The 23709-nt window shown below is 33.3% G+C and overlaps 30 non-coding genes across 30 annotated transcripts; all 30 read right to left on the bottom strand.

The window, feature by feature from the left end:
- Window positions 1–282: 282 nt before the first annotated feature.
- On the bottom strand, window positions 283–354 carry TRNAW-CCA (transfer RNA tryptophan (anticodon CCA)). The gene has a single exon. It is a non-coding gene; the product is annotated as a tRNA-Trp (tRNA).
- A 574-nt stretch (window positions 355–928) lies between these two features.
- TRNAW-CCA (transfer RNA tryptophan (anticodon CCA)) lies at window positions 929–1000 on the bottom strand. Its single transcript has one exon. It is a non-coding gene; the product is annotated as a tRNA-Trp (tRNA).
- Window positions 1001–1573: 573 nt separating this feature from the next.
- Window positions 1574–1645, bottom strand: TRNAW-CCA (transfer RNA tryptophan (anticodon CCA)). Its single transcript has one exon. It is a non-coding gene; the product is annotated as a tRNA-Trp (tRNA).
- Window positions 1646–2209: 564 nt separating this feature from the next.
- Window positions 2210–2281, bottom strand: TRNAW-CCA (transfer RNA tryptophan (anticodon CCA)). The gene has a single exon. It is a non-coding gene; the product is annotated as a tRNA-Trp (tRNA).
- Window positions 2282–3499: 1218 nt separating this feature from the next.
- On the bottom strand, window positions 3500–3571 carry TRNAW-CCA (transfer RNA tryptophan (anticodon CCA)). Its single transcript has one exon. It is a non-coding gene; the product is annotated as a tRNA-Trp (tRNA).
- Window positions 3572–4145: 574 nt separating this feature from the next.
- Window positions 4146–4217, bottom strand: TRNAW-CCA (transfer RNA tryptophan (anticodon CCA)). The gene has a single exon. It is a non-coding gene; the product is annotated as a tRNA-Trp (tRNA).
- Window positions 4218–4781: 564 nt separating this feature from the next.
- Window positions 4782–4853, bottom strand: TRNAW-CCA (transfer RNA tryptophan (anticodon CCA)). Its single transcript has one exon. It is a non-coding gene; the product is annotated as a tRNA-Trp (tRNA).
- A 573-nt stretch (window positions 4854–5426) lies between these two features.
- On the bottom strand, window positions 5427–5498 carry TRNAW-CCA (transfer RNA tryptophan (anticodon CCA)). The gene has a single exon. It is a non-coding gene; the product is annotated as a tRNA-Trp (tRNA).
- Window positions 5499–6063: 565 nt separating this feature from the next.
- TRNAW-CCA (transfer RNA tryptophan (anticodon CCA)) lies at window positions 6064–6135 on the bottom strand. The gene has a single exon. It is a non-coding gene; the product is annotated as a tRNA-Trp (tRNA).
- A 573-nt stretch (window positions 6136–6708) lies between these two features.
- TRNAW-CCA (transfer RNA tryptophan (anticodon CCA)) lies at window positions 6709–6780 on the bottom strand. Its single transcript has one exon. It is a non-coding gene; the product is annotated as a tRNA-Trp (tRNA).
- Window positions 6781–7346: 566 nt separating this feature from the next.
- TRNAW-CCA (transfer RNA tryptophan (anticodon CCA)) lies at window positions 7347–7418 on the bottom strand. The gene has a single exon. It is a non-coding gene; the product is annotated as a tRNA-Trp (tRNA).
- Window positions 7419–7993: 575 nt separating this feature from the next.
- On the bottom strand, window positions 7994–8065 carry TRNAW-CCA (transfer RNA tryptophan (anticodon CCA)). Its single transcript has one exon. It is a non-coding gene; the product is annotated as a tRNA-Trp (tRNA).
- A 564-nt stretch (window positions 8066–8629) lies between these two features.
- On the bottom strand, window positions 8630–8701 carry TRNAW-CCA (transfer RNA tryptophan (anticodon CCA)). Its single transcript has one exon. It is a non-coding gene; the product is annotated as a tRNA-Trp (tRNA).
- A 1209-nt stretch (window positions 8702–9910) lies between these two features.
- Window positions 9911–9982, bottom strand: TRNAW-CCA (transfer RNA tryptophan (anticodon CCA)). The gene has a single exon. It is a non-coding gene; the product is annotated as a tRNA-Trp (tRNA).
- Window positions 9983–11838: 1856 nt separating this feature from the next.
- Window positions 11839–11910, bottom strand: TRNAW-CCA (transfer RNA tryptophan (anticodon CCA)). Its single transcript has one exon. It is a non-coding gene; the product is annotated as a tRNA-Trp (tRNA).
- A 574-nt stretch (window positions 11911–12484) lies between these two features.
- TRNAW-CCA (transfer RNA tryptophan (anticodon CCA)) lies at window positions 12485–12556 on the bottom strand. Its single transcript has one exon. It is a non-coding gene; the product is annotated as a tRNA-Trp (tRNA).
- Window positions 12557–13120: 564 nt separating this feature from the next.
- Window positions 13121–13192, bottom strand: TRNAW-CCA (transfer RNA tryptophan (anticodon CCA)). The gene has a single exon. It is a non-coding gene; the product is annotated as a tRNA-Trp (tRNA).
- Window positions 13193–13765: 573 nt separating this feature from the next.
- Window positions 13766–13837, bottom strand: TRNAW-CCA (transfer RNA tryptophan (anticodon CCA)). Its single transcript has one exon. It is a non-coding gene; the product is annotated as a tRNA-Trp (tRNA).
- Window positions 13838–14402: 565 nt separating this feature from the next.
- Window positions 14403–14474, bottom strand: TRNAW-CCA (transfer RNA tryptophan (anticodon CCA)). Its single transcript has one exon. It is a non-coding gene; the product is annotated as a tRNA-Trp (tRNA).
- A 573-nt stretch (window positions 14475–15047) lies between these two features.
- On the bottom strand, window positions 15048–15119 carry TRNAW-CCA (transfer RNA tryptophan (anticodon CCA)). The gene has a single exon. It is a non-coding gene; the product is annotated as a tRNA-Trp (tRNA).
- A 566-nt stretch (window positions 15120–15685) lies between these two features.
- On the bottom strand, window positions 15686–15757 carry TRNAW-CCA (transfer RNA tryptophan (anticodon CCA)). Its single transcript has one exon. It is a non-coding gene; the product is annotated as a tRNA-Trp (tRNA).
- A 575-nt stretch (window positions 15758–16332) lies between these two features.
- TRNAW-CCA (transfer RNA tryptophan (anticodon CCA)) lies at window positions 16333–16404 on the bottom strand. The gene has a single exon. It is a non-coding gene; the product is annotated as a tRNA-Trp (tRNA).
- Window positions 16405–16968: 564 nt separating this feature from the next.
- Window positions 16969–17040, bottom strand: TRNAW-CCA (transfer RNA tryptophan (anticodon CCA)). Its single transcript has one exon. It is a non-coding gene; the product is annotated as a tRNA-Trp (tRNA).
- A 1209-nt stretch (window positions 17041–18249) lies between these two features.
- TRNAW-CCA (transfer RNA tryptophan (anticodon CCA)) lies at window positions 18250–18321 on the bottom strand. Its single transcript has one exon. It is a non-coding gene; the product is annotated as a tRNA-Trp (tRNA).
- Window positions 18322–20177: 1856 nt separating this feature from the next.
- TRNAW-CCA (transfer RNA tryptophan (anticodon CCA)) lies at window positions 20178–20249 on the bottom strand. The gene has a single exon. It is a non-coding gene; the product is annotated as a tRNA-Trp (tRNA).
- A 573-nt stretch (window positions 20250–20822) lies between these two features.
- TRNAW-CCA (transfer RNA tryptophan (anticodon CCA)) lies at window positions 20823–20894 on the bottom strand. The gene has a single exon. It is a non-coding gene; the product is annotated as a tRNA-Trp (tRNA).
- Window positions 20895–21469: 575 nt separating this feature from the next.
- TRNAW-CCA (transfer RNA tryptophan (anticodon CCA)) lies at window positions 21470–21541 on the bottom strand. Its single transcript has one exon. It is a non-coding gene; the product is annotated as a tRNA-Trp (tRNA).
- A 565-nt stretch (window positions 21542–22106) lies between these two features.
- Window positions 22107–22178, bottom strand: TRNAW-CCA (transfer RNA tryptophan (anticodon CCA)). The gene has a single exon. It is a non-coding gene; the product is annotated as a tRNA-Trp (tRNA).
- Window positions 22179–22751: 573 nt separating this feature from the next.
- Window positions 22752–22823, bottom strand: TRNAW-CCA (transfer RNA tryptophan (anticodon CCA)). The gene has a single exon. It is a non-coding gene; the product is annotated as a tRNA-Trp (tRNA).
- A 564-nt stretch (window positions 22824–23387) lies between these two features.
- On the bottom strand, window positions 23388–23459 carry TRNAW-CCA (transfer RNA tryptophan (anticodon CCA)). The gene has a single exon. It is a non-coding gene; the product is annotated as a tRNA-Trp (tRNA).
- Window positions 23460–23709: the final 250 nt, after the last annotated feature.

Here is a 23709-nt window from a genome sequence, read left to right as displayed (position 1 = left end):
ACCGGAATTGAAATGATGCAATATGAAACAAAACTTAATCATAAAGAAACCAAGAGTACAGAGAATGCTTCAATGTCAAGATATGGTGATGTCCAATTAACTGGGTATTTTTTGTATAAGTATTATGAGAAATGAGCAGAATGGGCATTTATTATGAAACTGTGCAGGTGATATAGTTATACCTGTGAGCAAATATCACATTACAGAAGGTGGATGACAGACTTGGCAATTTGTTTCTTTTATGGTGTTTCATTTGGTAAATTTCATCTTCAAAATGGTACTTGACCCCGACGTGATTTGAACACGCAACCTTCTGATCTGGAATCAGACGTGCTACCGTTGCGCCACGAGGTCATTTGTGAGCAATAGTTTGTTTACTGATTGCGGTGCTTTAGACGATAAATATACTTTCTGTAAAAACTGAATCAAGAATTTGGTTATTGATAAGCAAACAAGCCCACATCTTTGCTTCCATAACCAAAGAATATGACTGTTTGTCTTTTCCTTAAATGTAGTCATTATTCTTAGCAAAATAAGTAAGCTGAAAGGAAAAATTGATCACAAAAATCAAATTACTTCTAAATGTCTTACAAAATAAAGTAATTGTTGGTGTTAGCACTTATGTAAAATTTTGAAGTTGTAAGTGACCGGAATTGAAATGATGCAATATGAAACAAAACTTAATCATAAAGAAACCAAGAGTACAGAGTATGCTTCAATGTCAAGATATGGTGATGTCCAATTAACTGGGTATTTTTTGTATAAGTATTATGAGAAATGAGCAGAATGGGCATTTATTATGAAACTGTGCAGGTGATATAGTTATCCCTGTGAGCAAATATCACATTACAGAAGGTGGATGACAGACTTGGCAATTTGTTTCTTTTATGGTGTTTCATTTGGTAAATTTCATCTTCAAAATGGTAATTGACCCCGACGTGATTTGAACACGCAACCTTCTGATCTGGAGTCAGACGCGCTACCGTTGCGCCACAAGGTCATTTTTGAGCAATGGTTTGTTTACTGATTGCGGTGCTTTAGACGATAAATATACTTTCTGTAAAAACTGAATCAAGAATTTGGTTATTGATAAGCAAACAAGCCCACATCTTTGCTTCCATAACCAAAGAATATGACTGTTTGTCTTTCCTTAAATGTAGTCATTATTCTTAGCAAAATAAGTAAGCTGAAAGGAAAAATTGATCAAAAAAATAAAATTACTTCTAAATGTCTTACAAAATAAAGTAATTGTTGGTGTTAGCACTTATGTAAAATTTTGAAGTTGTAAGTGACCGGAATTGAAATGATGCAATATGAAACAAAACTTAATCATAAAGAAACCAAGAGTACAGAGTATGCTTCAATGTCAAGATATGGTGATGTCCAATTAACTGGGTATTTTTTGTATAAGTATTATGAGAAATGAGCAGAATGGGCATTTATTATGAAACTGTGCAGGTGATATAGTTATCCCTGTGAGCAAATATCACATTACAGAAGGTGGATGACAGACTTGGCAATTTGTTTCTTTTATGGTGTTTCATTTGGTAAATTTCATCTTCAAAATGGTAATTGACCCCGACGTGATTTGAACACGCAACCTTCTGATCTGGAGTCAGACGCGCTACCGTTGCGCCACGAGGTCATTTATGAGCAATGGTTTGTTTACTGATTGCGGTGCTTTAGACGATAAATATACTTTCTGTAAAAACTGAATCAAGAATTTGGTTATTGATAAGCAAACAAGCCCACATCTTTGCTTCCATAACCAAAGAATATGACTGTTTGTCTTTCCTTAAATGTAGTCATTATTCTTAGCAAAATAAGTAAGCTGAAAGGAAAAATTGATCAAAAAAATAAAATTACTTCTAAATGTCTTACAAAATAAAGTAATTGTTGGTGTTAGCACTTATGTAAAATTTTGAAGTTGTAAGTGACCGGAATTGAAATGATGCAATATGAAACAAAACTTAATCATAAAGACACCAAGAGTACAGAGTATGCTTCAATGTCAAGATATGGTGATGTCCAATTAACTGGGTATTTTTTGTATAAGTATTATGAGAAATGAGCATTTATTATGAAACTGTGCAGGTGATATAGTTATACCTGTGAGCAAATATCACATTACAGAAGGTGGATGACAGACTTGGCAATTTGTTTCTTTTATGGTGTTTCATTTGGTAAATTTCATCTTCAAAATGGTAATTGACCCCGACGTGATTTGAACACGCAACCTTCTGATCTGGAGTCAGACGCGCTACCGTTGCGCCACGAGGTCATTTTTGAGCAATGGTTTGTTTACTGATTGCGGTGCTTTAGACGATAAATATACTTTCTGTAAAAACTGAATCAAGAATTTGGTTATTGATAAGCAAACAAGCCCACATCTTTGCTTCCATAACCAAAGAATATGACTGTTTGTCTTTCCTTAAATGTAGTCATTATTCTTAGCAAAATAAGTAAGCTGAAAGGAAAAATTGATCAAAAAAATCAAATTACTTCTAAATGTCTTACAAAATAAAGTAATTGTTGGTGTTAACACTTATGTAAAATTTTGAAGATGTAAGTTACCGGAATTGAAATGATGCAATATGAAACAAAACTTAATCATAAAGACACCAAGAGTACAGAGTATGCTTCAATGTCAAGATATGGTGATGTCAAATTAACTGGGTATTTTTTGTATAAGTATTATGAGAAATGAGCAGAATGGGCATTTATTATGAAACTGTGCAGGTGATATAGTTATCCCTGTGAGCAAATATCACATTACAGAAGGTGGATGACAGACTTGGCAATTTGTTTCTTTTATGGTGTTTCATTTGGTAAATTTCATCTTCAAAATGGTAATTCACCCCGACGTGATTTGAACACGCAACCTTCTGATCTGGAGTCAGACGCGCTACTGTTGCGCCAAAAGGTCATTTATGAGCAATGGTTTGTTTACTGATTGCGGTGCTTTAGACGATAAATATACTTTCTGTAAAAACTGAATCAAGAATTTGGTTATTGATAAGCAAACAAGCCCACATCTTTGCTTCCATAACCAAAGAATATGACTGTTTGTCTTTCCTTAAATGTAGTCATTATTCTTAGCAAAATAAGTAAGCTGAAAGGAAAAATTGATCAAAAAAATAAAATTACTTCTAAATGTCTTACAAAATAAAGTAATTGTTGGTGTTAGCACTTATGTAAAATTTTGAAGTTGTAAGTGACCGGAATTGAAATGATGCAATATGAAACAAAACTTAATCATAAAGAAACCAAGAGTACAGAGTATGCTTCAATGTCAAGATATGGTGATGTCAAATTAACTGGGTATTTTTTGTATAAGTATTATGAGAAATGAGCAGAATGGGCATTTATTATGAAACTGTGCAGGTGATATAGTTATCCCTGTGAGCAAATATCACATTACAGAAGGTGGATGACAGACTTGGCAATTTGTTCCTTTTATGGTGTTTCATTTGGTAAATTTCATCTTCAAAATGGTAATTGACCCCGACGTGATTTGAACACGCAACCTTCTGATCTGGAGTCAGACGCGCTACCGTTGCGCCACGAGGTCATTTATGAGCAATGGTTTGTTTACTGATTGCGGTGCTTTAGACGATAAATATACTTTCTGTAAAAACTGAATCAAGAATTTGGTTATTGATAAGCAAACAAGCCCACATCTTTGCTTCCATAACCAAAGAATATGACTGTTTGTCTTTTCCTTAAATGTAGTCATTATTCTTAGCAAAATAAGTAAGCTGAAAGGAAAAATTGATCAAAAAAATCAAATTACTTCTAAATGTCTTACAAAATAAAGTAATTGTTGGTGTTAGCACTTATGTAAAATTTTGAAGTTGTAAGTGACCGGAATTGAAATGATGCAATATGAAACAAAACTTAATCATAAAGAAACCAAGAGTACAGAGTATGCTTCAATGTCAAGATATGGTGATGTCCAATTAACAGGGTATTTTTTGTATAAGTATTATGAGAAATGAGCAGAATGGGCATTTATTATGAAACAGTGCAGGTGATATAGTTATCCCTGTGAGCAAATATCACATTACAGAAGGTGGATGACAGACTTGGCAATTTGTTTCTTTTATGGTGTTTCATTTGGTAAATTTCATCTTCAAAATGGTAATTGACCCCGAAGTGATTTGAACACGCAACCTTCTGATCTGGAGTCAGACGCGCTACCATTGTGCCACGAGGTCATTTATGAGCAATGGTTTGTTTACTGATTGCGGTGCTTTAGACGATAAATATACTTTCTGTAAAAACTGAATCAAGAATTTGGTTATTGATAAGCAAACAAGCCCACATCTTTGCTTCCATAACCAAAGAATATGACTGTTTGTCTTTCCTTAAATGTAGTCATTATTCTTAGCAAAATAAGTAAGCTGAAAGGAAAAATTGATCAAAAAAATAAAATTACTTCTAAATGTCTTACAAAATAAAGTAATTGTTGGTGTTAGCACTTATGTAAAATTTTGAAGTTGTAAGTGACCGGAATTGAAATGATGCAATATGAAACAAAACTTAATCATAAAGAAACCAAGAGTACAGAGTATGCTTCAATGTCAAGATATGGTGATGTCCAATTAGCTGGGTATTTTTTGTATAAGTATTATGAGAAATGAGCATTTATTATGAAACTGTGCAGGTGATATAGTTATACCTGTGAGCAAATATCACATTACAGAAGGTGGATGACAGACTTGGCAATTTGTTTCTTTTATGGTGTTTCATTTGGTAAATTTCATCTTCAAAATGGTAATTGACCCCGACGTGATTTGAACACGCAACCTTCTGATCTGGAGTCAGACGCGCTACCGTTGCGCCACGAGGTCATTTTTGAGCAATGGTTTGTTTACTGATTGCGGTGCTTTAGACGATAAATATACTTTTTGTAAAAACTGAATCAAGAATTTGGTTATTGATAAGCAAACAAGCCCACATCTTTGCTTCCATAACCAAAGAATATGACTGTTTGTCTTTCCTTAAATGTAGTCATTATTCTTAGCAAAATAAGTAAGCTGAAAGGAAAAATTGATCAAAAAAATCAAATTACTTCTAAATGTCTTACAAAATAAAGTAATTGTTGGTGTTAGCACTTATGTAAAATTTTGAAGTTGTAAGTGACCGGAATTGAAATGATGCAATATGAAACAAAACTTAATCATAAAGAAACCAAGAGTACAGAGAATGCTTCAATGTCAAGATATGGTGATGTCCAATTAACTGGGTATTTTTTGTATAAGTATTATGAGAAATGAGCAGAATGGGCATTTATTATGAAACTGTGCAGGTGATATAGTTATCCCTGTGAGCAAATATCACATTACAGAAGGTGGATGACAGACTTGGCAATTTGTTTCTTTTATGGTGTTTCATTTGGTAAATTTCATCTTCAAAATGGTAATTGACCCCGACGTGATTTGAACACGCAACCTTCTGATCTGGAGTCAGACGCGCTACCATTGCGCCACGAGGTCATTTATGAGCAATAGTTTGTTTACTGATTGCGGTGCTTTAGACGATAAATATACTTTCTGTAAAAACTGAATCAAGAATTTGGTTATTGATAAGCAAACAAGCCCACATCTTTGCTTCCATAACCAAAGAATATGACTGTTTGTCTTTTCCTTAAATGTAGTCATTATTCTTAGCAAAATAAGTAAGCTGAAAGGAAAAATTGATCACAAAAATCAAATTACTTCTAAATGTCTTACAAAATAAAGTAATTGTTGGTGTTAGCACTTATGTAAAATTTTGAAGTTGTAAGTGACCGGAATTGAAATGATGCAATATGAAACAAAACTTAATCATAAAGAAACCAAGAGTACAGAGTATGCTTCAATGTCAAGATATGGTGATGTCCAATTAACTGGGTATTTTTTGAATAAGTATTATGAGAAATGAGCATTTATTATGAAACTGTGCAGGTGATATAGTTATACCTGTGAGCAAATATCACATTACAGAAGGTGGATGACAGACTTGGCAATTTGTTTCTTTTATGGTGTTTCATTTGGTAAATTTCATCTTCAAAATGGTAATTGACCCCGACGTGATTTGAACACGCAACCTTCTGATCTGGAGTCAGACGCGCTACCGTTGCGCCACGAGGTCTTTTATGAGCAATGGTTTGTTTACTGATTGCGGTGCTTTAGACGATAAATATACTTTCTGTAAAAACTGAATCAAGAATTTGGTTATTGATAAGCAAACAAGCCCACATCTTTGCTTCCATAACCAAAGAATATGACTGTTTGTCTTTCCTTAAATGTAGTCATTATTCTTAGCAAAATAAGTAAGCTGAAAGGAAAAATTGATCAAAAAAATCAAATTACTTCTAAATGTCTTACAAAATAAAGTAATTGTTGGTGTTAGCACTTATGTAAAATTTTGAAGTTGTAAGCGACCGGAATTGAAATGATGCAATATGAAACAAAACTTAATCATAAAGAAACCAAGAGTACAGAGTATGCTTCAATGTCAAGATATGGTGATGTCAAATTAACTGGGTATTTTTTGTATAAGTATTATGAGAAATGAGCAGAATGGGCATTTATTATGAAACTGTGCAGGTGATATAGTTATCCCTGTGAGCAAATATCACATTACAGAAGGTGGATGACAGACTTGGCAATTTGTTTCTTTTATGGTGTTTCATTTGGTAAATTTCATCTTCAAAATGGTAATTGACCCCGACGTGATTTGAACACGCAACCTTCTGATCTGGAGTCAGACGCGCTACCGTTGCGCCACGAGGTCATTTTTGAGCAATGGTTTGTTTACTGATTGCGGTGCTTTAGACGATAAATATACTTTCTGTAAAAACTGAATCAAGAATTTGGTTATTGATAAGCAAACAAGCCCACATCTTTGCTTCCATAACCAAAGAATATGACTGTTTGTCTTTCCTTAAATGTAAAGTCATTATTCTTAGCAAAATAAGTAAGCTGAAAGGAAAAATTGATCAAAAAAATCAAATTACTTCTAAATGTCTTACAAAATAAAGTAATTGTTGGTGTTAACACTTATGTAAAATTTTGAAGATGTAAGTTACCGGAATTGAAATGATGCAATATGAAACAAAACTTAATCATAAAGACACCAAGAGTACAGAGTATGCTTCAATGTCAAGATATGGTGATGTCAAATTAACTGGGTATTTTTTGTATAAGTAGTATGAGAAATGAACATTTATTATGAAACTGTGCAGGTGATATAGTTATCCCTGTGAGCAAATATCACATTACAGAAGGTGGATGACAGACTTGGCAATTTGTTTCTTTTATGGTGTTTCATTTGGTAAATTTCATCTTCAAAATGGTAATTGACCCCGACGTGATTTGAACACGCAACCTTCTGATCTGGAGTCAGACGCGCTACTGTTGCGCCACAAGGTCATTTATGAGCAATGGTTTGTTTACTGATTGCGGTGCTTTAGACGATAAATATACTTTCTGTAAAAACTGAATCAAGAATTTGGTTATTGATAAGCAAACAAGCCCACATCTTTGCTTCCATAACCAAAGAATATGACTGTTTGTCTTTCCTTAAATGTAAAGTCATTATTCTTAGCAAAATAAGTAAGCTGAAAGGAAAAATTGATCAAAAAAATCAAATTACTTCTAAATGTCTTACAAAATAAACTAATTGTTGGTGTTAGCACTTATGTTAAATTTTGAAGTTGTAAGTGACCGGAATTGAAATGATGCAATATGAAACAAAACTTAATCATAAAGAAACCAAGAGTACAGAGTATGCTTCAATGTCAAGATATGGTGATGTCCAATTAACAGGGTATTTTTTGTATAAGTATTATGAGAAATGAGCAGAATGGGCATTTATTATGAAACTGTGCAGGTGATATAGTTATCCCTGTGAGCAAATATCACATTACAGAAGGTGGATGACAGACTTGGCAATTTGTTTCTTTTATGGTGTTTCATTTGGTAAATTTCATCTTCAAAATGGTAATTGACCCCGAAGTGATTTGAACACGCAACCTTCTGATCTGGAGTCAGACGCGCTACCGTTGCGCCACGAGGTCATTTATGAGCAATGGTTTGTTTACTGATTGCGGTGCTTTAGACGATAAATATACTTTCTGTAAAAACTGAATCAAGAATTTGGTTATTGATAAGCAAACAAGCCCACATCTTTGCTTCCATAACCAAAGAATATGACTGTTTGTCTTTCCTTAAATGTAGTCATTATTCTTAGCAAAATAAGTAAGCTGAAAGGAAAAATTGATCAAAAAAATAAAATTACTTCTAAATGTCTTACAAAATAAAGTAATTGTTGGTGTTAGCACTTATGTAAAATTTTGAAGTTGTAAGTGACCGGAATTGAAATGATGCAATATGAAACAAAACTTAATCATAAAGAAACCAAGAGTACAGAGTATGCTTCAATGTCAAGATATGGTGATGTCCAATTAACTGGGTATTTTTTGTATAAGTATTATGAGAAATGAGCATTTATTATGAAACTGTGCAGGTGATATAGTTATACCTGTGAGCAAATATCACATTACAGAAGGTGGATGACAGACTTGGCAATTTGTTTCTTTTATGGTGTTTCATTTGGTAAATTTCATCTTCAAAATGGTAATTGACCCCGACGTGATTTGAACACGCAACCTTCTGATCTGGAGTCAGACGCGCTACCGTTGCGCCACGAGGTCATTTTTGAGCAATGGTTTGTTTACTGATTGCGGTGCTTTAGACGATAAATATACTTTCTGTAAAAACTGAATCAAGAATTTGGTTATTGATAAGCAAACAAGCCCACATCTTTGCTTCCATAACCAAAGAATATGACTGTTTGTCTTTCCTTAAATGTAGTCATTATTCTTAGCAAAATAAGTAAGCTGAAAGGAAAAATTGATCAAAAAAATCAAATTACTTCTAAATGTCTTACAAAATAAAGTAATTGTTGGTGTTAGCACTTATGTAAAATTTTGAAGTTGTCTGTGACCGGAATTGAAATGATGCAATATGAAACAAAACTTAATCATAAAGAAATCAAGAGTACAGAGAATGCTTCAATGTCAAGATATGGTGATGTCCAATTAACTGGGTTTTTTTTGTATAAGTATTATGAGAAATGAGCAGAATGGGCATTTATTATGAAACTGTGCAGGTGATATAGTTATCCCTGTGAGCAAATATCACATTACAGAAGGTGGATGACAGACTTGGCAATTTGTTTCTTTTATGGTGTTTCATTTGGTAAATTTCATCTTCAAAATGGTAATTGACCCCGAAGTGATTTGAACACGCAACCTTCTGATCTGGAGTCAGACGCGCTACCGTTGCGCCACGATGTCATTTATGAGCAATGGTTTGTTTACTGATTGCGGTGCTTTAGACGATAAATATACTTTCTGTAAAAACTGAATCAAGAATTTGGTTATTGATAAGCAAACAAGCCCACATCTTTGCTTCCATAACCAAAGAATATGACTGTTTGTCTTTCCTTAAATGTAGTCATTATTCTTAGCAAAATAAGTAAGCTGAAAGGAAAAATTGATCAAAAAAATAAAATTACTTCTAAATGTCTTACAAAATAAAGTAATTGTTGGTGTTAGCACTTATGTAAAATTTTGAAGTTGTAAGTGACCGGAATTGAAATGATGCAATATGAAACAAAACTTAATCATAAAGAAACCAAGAGTACAGAGTATGCTTCAATGTCAAGATATGGTGATGTCCAATTAACTGGGTATTTTTTGTATAAGTATTATGAGAAATGAGCATTTATTATGAAACTGTGCAGGTGATATAGTTATACCTGTGAGCAAATATCACATTACAGAAGGTGGATGACAGACTTGGCAATTTGTTTCTTTTATGGTGTTTCATTTGGTAAATTTCATCTTCAAAATGGTAATTGACCCCGACATGATTTGAACACGCAACCTTCTGATCTGGAGTCAGACGCGCTACCGTTGCGCCACGAGGTCATTTTTGAGCAATGGTTTGTTTACTGATTGCGGTGCTTTAGTCGATAAATATACTTTCTGTAAAAACTGAATCAAGAATTTGGTTATTGATAAGCAAACAAGCCCACATCTTTGCTTCCATAACCAAAGAATATGACTGTTTGTCTTTCCTTAAATGTAGTCATTATTCTTAGCAAAATAAGTAAGCTGAAAGGAAAAATTGATCAAAAAAATAAAATTACTTCTAAATGTCTTACAAAATAAAGTAATTGTTGGTGTTAACACTTATGTAAAATTTTGAAGATGTAAGTTACCGGAATTGAAATGATGCAATATGAAACAAAACTTAATCATAAAGACACCAAGAGTACAGAGTATGCTTCAATGTCAAGATATGGTGATGTCAAATTAACTGGGTATTTTTTGTATAAGTATTATGAGAAATGAGCAGAATGGGCATTTATTATGAAACTGTGCAGGTGATATAGTTATCCCTGTGAGCAAATATCACATTACAGAAGGTGGATGACAGACTTGGCAATTTGTTTCTTTTATGGTGTTTCATTTGGTAAATTTCATCTTCAAAATGGTAATTCACCCCGACGTGATTTGAACACGCAACCTTCTGATCTGGAGTCAGACGCGCTACTGTTGCGCCACAAGGTCATTTATGAGCAATAGTTTGTTTACTGATTGCGGTGCTTTAGACGATAAATATACTTTCTGTAAAAACTGAATCAAGAATTTGGTTATTGATAAGCAAACAAGCCCACATCTTTGCTTCCATAACCAAAGAATATGACTGTTTGTCTTTTCCTTAAATGTAGTCATTATTCTTAGCAAAATAAGTAAGCTGAAAGGAAAAATTGATCAAAAAAATCAAATTACTTCTAAATGTCTTACAAAATAAAGTAATTGTTGGTGTTAGCACTTATGTAAAATTTTGAAGTTGTAAGTGACCGGAATTGAAATGATGCAATATGAAACAAAACTTAATCATAAAGAAACCAAGAGTACAGAGTATGCTTCAATGTCAAGATATGGTGATGTCCAATTAACTGGGTATTTTTTGTATAAGTATTATGAGAACTGAGCATTTATTATGAAACTGTGCAGGTGATATAGTTATCCCTGTGAGCAAATATCACATTACAGAAGGTGGATGACAGACTTGGCAATTTGTTTCTTTTATGGTGTTTCATTTGGTAAATTTCATCTTCAAAATGGTAATTCACCCCGACGTGATTTGAACACGCAACCTTCTGATCTGGAGTCAGACGCGCTACTGTTGCGCCACAAGGTCATTTATGAGCAATAGTTTGTTTACTGATTGCGGTGCTTTAGACGATAAATATACTTTCTGTAAAAACTGAATCAAGAATTTGGTTATTGATAAGCAAACAAGCCCACATCTTTGCTTCCATAACCAAAGAATATGACTGTTTGTCTTTTCCTTAAATGTAGTCATTATTCTTAGCAAAATAAGTAAGCTGAAAGGAAAAATTGATCACAAAAATCAAATTACTTCTAAATGTCTTACAAAATAAAGTAATTGTTGGTGTTAGCACTTATGTAAAATTTTGAAGTTGTAAGTGACCGGAATTGAAATGATGCAATATGAAACAAAACTTAATCATAAAGAAACCAAGAGTACAGAGTATGCTTCAATGTCAAGATATGGTGATGTCCAATTAACTGGGTATTTTTTGTATAAGTATTATGAGAAATGAGCAGAATGGGCATTTATTATGAAACTGTGCAGGTGATATAGTTATCCCTGTGAGCAAATATCACATTACAGAAGGTGGATGACAGACTTGGCAATTTGTTTCTTTTATGGTGTTTCATTTGGTAAATTTCATCTTCAAAATGGTAATTGACCCCGACGTGATTTGAACACGCAACCTTCTGATCTGGAGTCAGACGCGCTACCGTTGCGCCACGAGGTCTTTTATGAGCAATGGTTTGTTTACTGATTGCGGTGCTTTAGACGATAAATATACTTTCTGTAAAAACTGAATCAAGAATTTGGTTATTGATAAGCAAACAAGCCCACATCTTTGCTTCCATAACCAAAGAATATGACTGTTTGTCTTTTCCTTAAATGTAGTCATTATTCTTAGCAAAATAAGTAAGCTGAAAGGAAAAATTGATCAAAAAAATCAAATTACTTCTAAATGTCTTACAAAATAAAGTAATTGTTGGTGTTAGCACTTATGTAAAATTTTGAAGTTGTAAGTGACCGGAATTGAAATGATGCAATATGAAACAAAACTTAATCATAAAGAAACCAAGAGTACAGAGTATGCTTCAATGTCAAGATATGGTGATGTCCAATTAACAGGGTATTTTTTGTATAAGTATTATGAGAAATGAGCAGAATGGGCATTTATTATGAAACAGTGCAGGTGATATAGTTATCCCTGTGAGCAAATATCACATTACAGAAGGTGGATGACAGACTTGGCAATTTGTTTCTTTTATGGTGTTTCATTTGGTAAATTTCATCTTCAAAATGGTAATTGACCCCGAAGTGATTTGAACACGCAACCTTCTGATCTGGAGTCAGACGCGCTACCATTGTGCCACGAGGTCATTTATGAGCAATGGTTTGTTTACTGATTGCGGTGCTTTAGACGATAAATATACTTTCTGTAAAAACTGAATCAAGAATTTGGTTATTGATAAGCAAACAAGCCCACATCTTTGCTTCCATAACCAAAGAATATGACTGTTTGTCTTTCCTTAAATGTAGTCATTATTCTTAGCAAAATAAGTAAGCTGAAAGGAAAAATTGATCAAAAAAATAAAATTACTTCTAAATGTCTTACAAAATAAAGTAATTGTTGGTGTTAGCACTTATGTAAAATTTTGAAGTTGTAAGTGACCGGAATTGAAATGATGCAATATGAAACAAAACTTAATCATAAAGAAACCAAGAGTACAGAGTATGCTTCAATGTCAAGATATGGTGATGTCCAATTAGCTGGGTATTTTTTGTATAAGTATTATGAGAAATGAGCATTTATTATGAAACTGTGCAGGTGATATAGTTATACCTGTGAGCAAATATCACATTACAGAAGGTGGATGACAGACTTGGCAATTTGTTTCTTTTATGGTGTTTCATTTGGTAAATTTCATCTTCAAAATGGTAATTGACCCCGACGTGATTTGAACACGCAACCTTCTGATCTGGAGTCAGACGCGCTACCGTTGCGCCACGAGGTCATTTTTGAGCAATGGTTTGTTTACTGATTGCGGTGCTTTAGACGATAAATATACTTTTTGTAAAAACTGAATCAAGAATTTGGTTATTGATAAGCAAACAAGCCCACATCTTTGCTTCCATAACCAAAGAATATGACTGTTTGTCTTTCCTTAAATGTAGTCATTATTCTTAGCAAAATAAGTAAGCTGAAAGGAAAAATTGATCAAAAAAATCAAATTACTTCTAAATGTCTTACAAAATAAAGTAATTGTTGGTGTTAGCACTTATGTAAAATTTTGAAGTTGTAAGTGACCGGAATTGAAATGATGCAATATGAAACAAAACTTAATCATAAAGAAACCAAGAGTACAGAGAATGCTTCAATGTCAAGATATGGTGATGTCCAATTAACTGGGTATTTTTTGTATAAGTATTATGAGAAATGAGCAGAATGGGCATTTATTATGAAACTGTGCAGGTGATATAGTTATACCTGTGAGCAAATATCACATTACAGAAGGTGGATGACAGACTTGGCAATTTGTTTCTTTTATGGTGTTTCATTTGGTAAATTTCATCTTCAAAATGGTAATTGACCCCGACGTGATTTGAACACGCAACCTTCTGATCTGGAGTCAGACGCGCTACCATTGCGCCACGAGGTCATTTATGAGCAATAGTTTGTTTACTGATTGCGGTGCTTTAGACGATAAATATACTTTCTGTAAAAACTGAATCAAGAATTTGGTTATTGATAAGCAAACAAGCCCACATCTTTGCTTCCATAACCAAAGAATATGACTGTTTGTCTTTTCCTTAAATGTAGTCATTATTCTTAGCAAAATAAGTAAGCTGAAAGGAAAAATTGATCACAAAAATCAAATTACTTCTAAATGTCTTACAAAATAAAGTAATTGTTGGTGTTAGCACTTATGTAAAATTTTGAAGTTGTAAGTGACCGGAATTGAAATGATGCAATATGAAACAAAACTTAATCATAAAGAAACCAAGAGTACAGAGTATGCTTCAATGTCAAGATATGGTGATGTCCAATTAACTGGGTATTTTTTGAATAAGTATTATGAGAAATGAGCATTTATTATGAAACTGTGCAGGTGATATAGTTATACCTGTGAGCAAATATCACATTACAGAAGGTGGATGACAGACTTGGCAATTTGTTTCTTTTATGGTGTTTCATTTGGTAAATTTCATCTTCAAAATGGTAATTGACCCCGACGTGATTTGAACACGCAACCTTCTGATCTGGAGTCAGACGCGCTACCGTTGCGCCACGAGGTCTTTTATGAGCAATGGTTTGTTTACTGATTGCGGTGCTTTAGACGATAAATATACTTTCTGTAAAAACTGAATCAAGAATTTGGTTATTGATAAGCAAACAAGCCCACATCTTTGCTTCCATAACCAAAGAATATGACTGTTTGTCTTTCCTTAAATGTAGTCATTATTCTTAGCAAAATAAGTAAGCTGAAAGGAAAAATTGATCAAAAAAATCAAATTACTTCTAAATGTCTTACAAAATAAAGTAATTGTTGGTGTTAGCACTTATGTAAAATTTTGAAGTTGTAAGCGACCGGAATTGAAATGATGCAATATGAAACAAAACTTAATCATAAAGAAACCAAGAGTACAGAGTATGCTTCAATGTCAAGATATGGTGATGTCAAATTAACTGGGTATTTTTTGTATAAGTATTATGAGAAATGAGCAGAATGGGCATTTATTATGAAACTGTGCAGGTGATATAGTTATCCCTGTGAGCAAATATCACATTACAGAAGGTGGATGACAGACTTGGCAATTTGTTTCTTTTATGGTGTTTCATTTGGTAAATTTCATCTTCAAAATGGTAATTGACCCCGACGTGATTTGAACACGCAACCTTCTGATCTGGAGTCAGACGCGCTACCGTTGCGCCACGAGGTCATTTTTGAGCAATGGTTTGTTTACTGATTGCGGTGCTTTAGACGATAAATATACTTTCTGTAAAAACTGAATCAAGAATTTGGTTATTGATAAGCAAACAAGCCCACATCTTTGCTTCCATAACCAAAGAATATGACTGTTTGTCTTTCCTTAAATGTAAAGTCATTATTCTTAGCAAAATAAGTAAGCTGAAAGGAAAAATTGATCAAAAAAATCAAATTACTTCTAAATGTCTTACAAAATAAAGTAATTGTTGGTGTTAACACTTATGTAAAATTTTGAAGATGTAAGTTACCGGAATTGAAATGATGCAATATGAAACAAAACTTAATCATAAAGACACCAAGAGTACAGAGTATGCTTCAATGTCAAGATATGGTGATGTCAAATTAACTGGGTATTTTTTGTATAAGTAGTATGAGAAATGAACATTTATTATGAAACTGTGCAGGTGATATAGTTATCCCTGTGAGCAAATATCACATTACAGAAGGTGGATGACAGACTTGGCAATTTGTTTCTTTTATGGTGTTTCATTTGGTAAATTTCATCTTCAAAATGGTAATTGACCCCGACGTGATTTGAACACGCAACCTTCTGATCTGGAGTCAGACGCGCTACTGTTGCGCCACAAGGTCATTTATGAGCAATGGTTTGTTTACTGATTGCGGTGCTTTAGACGATAAATATACTTTCTGTAAAAACTGAATCAAGAATTTGGTTATTGATAAGCAAACAAGCCCACATCTTTGCTTCCATAACCAAAGAATATGACTGTTTGTCTTTCCTTAAATGTAAAGTCATTATTCTTAGCAAAATAAGTAAGCTGAAAGGAAAAATTGATCAAAAAAATCAAATTACTTCTAAATGTCTTACAAAATAAACTAATTGTTGGTGTTAGCACTTATGTTAAATTTTGAAGTTGTAAGTGACCGGAATTGAAATGATGCAATATGAAACAAAACTTAATCATAAAGAAACCAAGAGTACAGAGTATGCTTCAATGTCAAGATATGGTGATGTCCAATTAACAGGGTATTTTTTGTATAAGTATTATGAGAAATGAGCAGAATGGGCATTTATTATGAAACTGTGCAGGTGATATAGTTATCCCTGTGAGCAAATATCACATTACAGAAGGTGGATGACAGACTTGGCAATTTGTTTCTTTTATGGTGTTTCATTTGGTAAATTTCATCTTCAAAATGGTAATTGACCCCGAAGTGATTTGAACACGCAACCTTCTGATCTGGAGTCAGACGCGCTACCGTTGCGCCACGAGGTCATTTATGAGCAATGGTTTGTTTACTGATTGCGGTGCTTTAGACGATAAATATACTTTCTGTAAAAACTGAATCAAGAATTTGGTTATTGATAAGCAAACAAGCCCACATCTTTGCTTCCATAACCAAAGAATATGACTGTTTGTCTTTCCTTAAATGTAGTCATTATTCTTAGCAAAATAAGTAAGCTGAAAGGAAAAATTGATCAAAAAAATAAAATTACTTCTAAATGTCTTACAAAATAAAGTAATTGTTGGTGTTAGCACTTATGTAAAATTTTGAAGTTGTAAGTGACCGGAATTGAAATGATGCAATATGAAACAAAACTTAATCATAAAGAAACCAAGAGTACAGAGTATGCTTCAATGTCAAGATATGGTGATGTCCAATTAACTGGGTATTTTTTGTATAAGTATTATGAGAAATGAGCATTTATTATGAAACTGTGCAGGTGATATAGTTATACCTGTGAGCAAATATCACATTACAGAAGGTGGATGACAGACTTGGCAATTTGTTTCTTTTATGGTGTTTCATTTGGTAAATTTCATCTTCAAAATGGTAATTGACCCCGACGTGATTTGAACACGCAACCTTCTGATCTGGAGTCAGACGCGCTACCGTTGCGCCACGAGGTCATTTTTGAGCAATGGTTTGTTTACTGATTGCGGTGCTTTAGACGATAAATATACTTTCTGTAAAAACTGAATCAAGAATTTGGTTATTGATAAGCAAACAAGCCCACATCTTTGCTTCCATAACCAAAGAATATGACTGTTTGTCTTTCCTTAAATGTAGTCATTATTCTTAGCAAAATAAGTAAGCTGAAAGGAAAAATTGATCAAAAAAATCAAATTACTTCTAAATGTCTTACAAAATAAAGTAATTGTTGGTGTTAGCACTTATGTAAAATTTTGAAGTTGTCTGTGACCGGAATTGAAATGATGCAATATGAAACAAAACTTAATCATAAAGAAATCAAGAGTACAGAGAATGCTTCAATGTCAAGATATGGTGATGTCCAATTAACTGGGTTTTTTTTGTATAAGTATTATGAGAAATGAGCAGAATGGGCATTTATTATGAAACTGTGCAGGTGATATAGTTATCCCTGTGAGCAAATATCACATTACAGAAGGTGGATGACAGACTTGGCAATTTGTTTCTTTTATGGTGTTTCATTTGGTAAATTTCATCTTCAAAATGGTAATTGACCCCGAAGTGATTTGAACACGCAACCTTCTGATCTGGAGTCAGACGCGCTACCGTTGCGCCACGATGTCATTTATGAGCAATGGTTTGTTTACTGATTGCGGTGCTTTAGACGATAAATATACTTTCTGTAAAAACTGAATCAAGAATTTGGTTATTGATAAGCAAACAAGCCCACATCTTTGCTTCCATAACCAAAGAATATGACTGTTTGTCTTTCCTTAAATGTAGTCATTATTCTTAGCAAAATAAGTAAGCTGAAAGGAAAAATTGATCAAAAAAATAAAATTACTTCTAAATGTCTTACAAAATAAAGTAATTGTTGGTGTTAGCACTTATGTAAAATTTTGAAGTTGTAAGTGACCGGAATTGAAATGATGCAATATGAAACAAAACTTAATCATAAAGAAACCAAGAGTACAGAGTATGCTTCAATGTCAAGATATGGTGATGTCCAATTAACTGGGTATTTTTTGTATAAGTATTATGAGAAATGAGCATTTATTATGAAACTGTGCAGGTGATATAGTTATACCTGTGAGCAAATATCACATTACAGAAGGTGGATGACAGACTTGGCAATTTGTTTCTTTTATGGTGTTTCATTTGGTAAATTTCATCTTCAAAATGGTAATTGACCCCGACATGATTTGAACACGCAACCTTCTGATCTGGAGTCAGACGCGCTACCGTTGCGCCACGAGGTCATTTTTGAGCAATGGTTTGTTTACTGATTGCGGTGCTTTAGTCGATAAATATACTTTCTGTAAAAACTGAATCAAGAATTTGGTTATTGATAAGCAAACAAGCCCACATCTTTGCTTCCATAACCAAAGAATATGACTGTTTGTCTTTCCTTAAATGTAGTCATTATTCTTAGCAAAATAAGTAAGCTGAAAGGAAAAATTGATCAAAAAAATAAAATTACTTCTAAATGTCTTACAAAATAAAGTAATTGTTGGTGTTAACACTTATGTAAAATTTTGAAGATGTAAGTTACCGGAATTGAAATGATGCAATATGAAACAAAACTTAATCATAAAGACACCAAGAGTACAGAGTATGCTTCAATGTCAAGATATGGTGATGTCAAATTAACTGGGTATTTTTTGTATAAGTATTATGAGAAATGAGCAGAATGGGCATTTATTATGAAACTGTGCAGGTGATATAGTTATCCCTGTGAGCAAATATCACATTACAGAAGGTGGATGACAGACTTGGCAATTTGTTTCTTTTATGGTGTTTCATTTGGTAAATTTCATCTTCAAAATGGTAATTCACCCCGACGTGATTTGAACACGCAACCTTCTGATCTGGAGTCAGACGCGCTACTGTTGCGCCACAAGGTCATTTATGAGCAATAGTTTGTTTACTGATTGCGGTGCTTTAGACGATAAATATACTTTCTGTAAAAACTGAATCAAGAATTTGGTTATTGATAAGCAAACAAGCCCACATCTTTGCTTCCATAACCAAAGAATATGACTGTTTGTCTTTTCCTTAAATGTAGTCATTATTCTTAGCAAAATAAGTAAGCTGAAAGGAAAAATTGATCAAAAAAATCAAATTACTTCTAAATGTCTTACAAAATAAAGTAATTGTTGGTGTTAGCACTTATGTAAAATTTTGAAGTTGTAAGTGACCGGAATTGAAATGATGCAATATGAAACAAAACTTAATCATAAAGAAACCAAGAGTACAGAGTATGCTTCAATGTCAAGATATGGTGATGTCCAATTAACTGGGTATTTTTTGTATAAGTATTATGAGAACTGAGCATTTATTATGAAACTGTGCAGGTGATATAGTTATCCCTGTGAGCAAATATCACATTACAGAAGGTGGATGACAGACTTGGCAATTTGTTTCTTTTATGGTGTTTCATTTGGTAAATTTCATCTTCAAAATGGTAATTCACCCCGACGTGATTTGAACACGCAACCTTCTGATCTGGAGTCAGACGCGCTACTGTTGCGCCACAAGGTCATTTATGAGCAATAGTTTGTTTACTGATTGCGGTGCTTTAGACGATAAATATACTTTCTGTAAAAACTGAATCAAGAATTTGGTTATTGATAAGCAAACAAGCCCACATCTTTGCTTCCATAACCAAAGAATATGACTGTTTGTCTTTTCCTTAAATGTAGTCATTATTCTTAGCAAAATAAGTAAGCTGAAAGGAAAAATTGATCACAAAAATCAAATTACTTCTAAATGTCTTACAAAATAAAGTAATTGTTGGTGTTAGCACTTATGTAAAATTTTGAAGTTGTAAGTGACCGGAATTGAAATGATGCAATATGAAACAAAACTTAATCATAAAGAAACCAAGAGTACAGAGTATGCTTCAATGTCAAGATATGGTGATGTCCAATTAACTGGGTATTTTTTGTATAAGTATTATGAGAAATGAGCAGAATGGGCATTTATTATGAAACTGTGCAGGTGATATAGTTATCCCTGTGAGCAAATATCACATTACAGAAGGTGGATGACAGACTTGGCAATTTGTTTCTTTTATGGTGTTTCATTTGGTAAATTTCATCTTCAAAATGGTAATTGACCCCGACGTGATTTGAACACGCAACCTTCTGATCTGGAGTCAGACGCGCTACCGTTGCGCCACGAGGTCTTTTATGAGCAATGGTTTGTTTACTGATTGCGGTGCTTTAGACGATAAATATACTTTCTGTAAAAACTGAATCAAGAATTTGGTTATTGATAAGCAAACAAGCCCACATCTTTGCTTCCATAACCAAAGAATATGACTGTTTGTCTTTCCTTAAATGTAGTCATTATTCTTAGCAAAATAAGTAAGCTGAAAGGAAAAATTGATCAAAAAAATCAAATTACTTCTAAATGTCTTACAAAATAAAGTAATTGTTGGTGTTAGCACTTATGTAAAATTTTGAAGTTGTAAGTGACCGGAATTGAAATGATGCAATATGAAACAAAACTTAATCATAAAGAAACCAAGAGTTCAGAGTATGCTTCAATGTCAAGATATGGTGATGTCAAATTAACTGGGTATTTTTTGTATAAGTATTATGAGAAATGAGCAGAATGGGCATTTATTATGAAACTGTGCAGGTGATATAGTTATCCCTGTGAGCAAATATCACATTACAGAAGGTGGATGACAGACTTGGCAATTTGTTTCTTTTATGGTGTTTCATTTGGTAAATTTCATCTTCAAAATGGTAATTGACCCCGACGTGATTTGAACACGCAACCTTCTGATCTGGAGTCAGACGCGCTACCGTTGCGCCACAAGGTCATTTTTGAGCAATGGTTTGTTTACTGATTGCGGTGCTTTAGACGATAAATATACTTTCTGTAAAAACTGAATCAAGAATTTGGTTATTGATAAGCAAACAAGCCCACATCTTTGCTTCCATAACCAAAGAATATGACTGTTTGTCTTTCCTTAAATGTAAAGTCATTATTCTTAGCAAAATAAGTAAGCTGAAAGGAAAAATTGATCAAAAAAATCAAATTACTTCTAAATGTCTTACAAAATAAAGTAATTGTTGGTGTTAACACTTATGTAAAATTTTGAAGATGTAAGTTACCGGAATTGAAATGATGCAATATGAAACAAAACTTAATCATAAAGACACCAAGAGTACAGAGTATGCTTCAATGTCAATATATGGTGATGTCCAATTAACTGGGTATTTTTTGTATAAGTATTATGAGAAATGAGCAGAATGGGCATTTATTATGAAACTGTGCAGGTGATATAGTTATCCCTGTGAGCAAATATCACATTACAGAAGGTGGATGACAGACTTGGCAATTTGTTTCTTTTATGGTGTTTCATTTGGTAAATTTCTTCTTCAAAATGGTAATTGACCCCGATGTGATTTGAACACGCAACCTTCTGATCTGGAGTCAGACGCGCTACCGTTGCGCCACGAGGTCATTTTTGAGCAATGGTTTGTTTACTGATTGCGGTGCTTTAGACGATAAATATACTTTCTGTAAAAACTGAATCAAGAATTTGGTTATTGATAAGCAAACAAGCCCACATCTTTGCTTCCATAACCAAAGAATATGACTGTTTGTCTTTTCCTTAAATGTAGTCATTATTCTTAGCAAAATAAGTAAGCTGAAAGGAAAAATTGATCAAAAAAATCAAATTACTTCTAAATGTCTTACAAAATAAAGTAATTGTTGGTGTTAACACTTATGTAAAATTTTGAAGATGTAAGTTACCGGAATTGAAATGATGCAATATGAAACAAAACTTAATCATAAAGACACCAAGAGTACAGAGTATGCTTCAATGTCAAGATATGGTGATGTCAAATTAACTGGGTATTTTTTGTATAAGTAGTATGAGAAATGAACATTTATTATGAAACTGTGCAGGTGATATAGTTATCCCTGTGAGCAAATATCACATTACAGAAGGTGGATGACAGACTTGGCAATTTGTTTCTTTTATGGTGTTTCATTTGGTAAATTTCATCTTCAAAATGGTAATTGACCCCGACGTGATTTGAACACGCAACCTTCTGATCTGGAGTCAGACGCGCTACTGTTGCGCCACAAGGTCATTTATGAGCAATGGTTTGTTTACTGATTGCGGTGCTTTAGACGATAAATATACTTTCTGTAAAAACTGAATCAAGAATTTGGTTATTGATAAGCAAACAAGCCCACATCTTTGCTTCCATAACCAAAGAATATGACTGTTTGTCTTTCCTTAAATGTAGTCATTATTCTTAGCAAAATAAGTAAGCTGAAAGGAAAAATTGATCAAAAAAATCAAATTACTTCTAAATGTCTTACAAAATAAAGTAATTGTTGGTGTTAGCACTTATGTAAAATTTTGAAGTTGTAAGTGACCGGAATTGAAATGATGCAATATGAAACAAAACTTAATCATAAAGAAACCAAGAGTACAGAGTATGCTTCAATGTCAAGATATGGTGATGTCAAATTAACTGGGTATTTTTTGTATAAGTATTATGAGAAATGAGCAGAATGGGCATTTATTATGAAACTGTGCAGGTGATATAGTTATTCCTGTGAGCAAATATCACATTACAGAAGGTGGATGACAGACTTGGCAATTTGTTTCTTTTATGGTGTTTCATTTGGTAAATTTCATCTTCAAAATGGTAATTGACCCCGACGTGATTTGAACACGCAACCTTCTGATCTGGAGTCAGACGCGCTACCGTTGCGCCACGAGGTCATTTATGAGCAATGGTTTGTTTACTGATTGCGGTGCTTTAGACGATAAATATACTTTCTGTAAAAACTGAATCAAGAATTTGGTTATTGATAAGCAAACAAGCCCACATCTTTGCTTCCATAACCAAAGAATATGACTGTTTGTCTTTCCTTAAATGTAGTCATTATTCTTAGCAAAATAAGTAAGCTGAAAGGAAAAATTGATCAAAAAAATAAAATTACTTCTAAATGTCTTACAAAATAAAGTAATTGTTGGTGTTAGCACTTATGTAAAATTTTGAAGTTGTAAGTGACCGGAATTGAAATGATGCAATATGAAACAAAACTTAATCATAAAGAAACCAAGAGTACAGAGTATGCTTCAATGTCAAGATATGGTGATGTCCAATTAACTGGGTATTTTTTGTATAAGTATTATGAGAAATGAGCATTTATTATGAAACTGTGCAGGTGATATAGTTATACCTGTGAGCAAATATCACATTACAGAAGGTGGATGACAGACTTGGCAATTTGTTTCTTTTATGGTGTTTCATTTGGTAAATTTCATCTTCAAAATGGTAATTGACCCCGACGTGATTTGAACACGCAACCTTCTGATCTGGAGTCAGACGCGCTACCGTTGCGCCACGAGGTCATTTTTGAACAATGGTTTGTTTACTGATTGCGGTGCTTTAGACGATAAATATACTTTCTGTAAAAACTGAATCAAGAATTTGGTTATTGATAAGCAAACAAGCCCACATCTTTGCTTCCATAACCAAAGAATATGACTGTTTGTCTTTCCGTAAATGTAGTCATTATTCTTAGCAAAATAAGTAAGCTGAAAGGAAAAATTGATCAAAAAAATTAAATTACTTCTAAATGTCTTACAAAATAAAGTAATT

Source organism: Pseudophryne corroboree, chromosome 6 (assembly GCF_028390025.1).
Source record: "Pseudophryne corroboree isolate aPseCor3 chromosome 6, aPseCor3.hap2, whole genome shotgun sequence".
Classification (NCBI taxonomy): domain Eukaryota; kingdom Metazoa; phylum Chordata; class Amphibia; order Anura; family Myobatrachidae; genus Pseudophryne; species Pseudophryne corroboree.
The sequence above is the reverse complement of the archived record's forward strand: the minus strand, read 5'-3'. Positions and strand labels throughout refer to the sequence as shown.